This window comes from Propithecus coquereli, unplaced genomic scaffold, assembly GCF_000956105.1.
Source record: "Propithecus coquereli isolate 6110/MARCELLA unplaced genomic scaffold, Pcoq_1.0 Scaffold82, whole genome shotgun sequence".
In the NCBI taxonomy this organism is placed as follows: domain Eukaryota; kingdom Metazoa; phylum Chordata; class Mammalia; order Primates; family Indriidae; genus Propithecus; species Propithecus coquereli.
The window spans coordinates 1,433,367-1,434,291 of record NW_012154396.1 but is presented as its reverse complement, the minus strand read 5'-3'; positions in this window follow the sequence as shown (position 1 = coordinate 1,434,291).

Sequence of the window (925 nt, the reverse complement as noted above, 5' to 3'; positions counted from 1 at the left end):
TTTTGGCATTCTATTCCACATTGCTTAATGGAGTTGGAGAATAAAAGCAAAAATGTCAAAAATATTCGGTATGCTTGAAAATAACAAATATCATATAGTTATTTAAGGATTTAAGAATATTCTTTTGATTGTCATAGGTTCGCTATTAAGAAAAAAAGTCTGTTTTTTTCTAAACAGAAATTTTTTCTCCTATCCTGTATTGGTTGGTAGTGCCATCCTCAGTCCATTTAACCAAACAAGCTAGAAACACACAGGTATCATCATCAACTCCTCCCTCTCCATCATTCCCCATAACCAACCAAATCAGCTTGTCATTTTATATTCTAATTCTCAAATAGAGCACCTCCTCATTCTTATTCTTTCCACTGCCCTAGTTAATCTCTTCACCATATCTCAATTGCCTTACGGCAGCAGTAGCCGCACAATTCTCTTTCTCTGCATTTGTCCACTTTACACAACTACCACAGTGATTCATCGAAAACACAAATCTGACCCACTCGAAGCTCTGATTAATGTGAATGACTTCCCATTGCCGACAGGATAAATCACAACCTCTTTAATATGTTACTCAAAGGCCTTTATGATCTAATCCCTGACTGACTCTCAAGATGGCAGATACTGTTTATATCTTGCTCCCCATGGTATCCACGGTGCCCAGTAGAGTTCCTGAAGAATAATAAGCATCACTTAATATTAAACCAATTAAATAATAAAAATAAAAATCACTCAATAAACTTCATCAACTCAATATATGCAGAAATGAATAACTCTGTTGGTCTCATTTCTGTCGCTCCCTATTTAGCAATTTGTTCTCCAGCAAGATCAAAGGACTTCTAATTCCCCACACAATCTGGGCTGTTCAACCCTGCAGTTTCTTCCGCCTGTTCTTTGCCTCCTTAGTCCTTTCATATGCACCTGGAACACC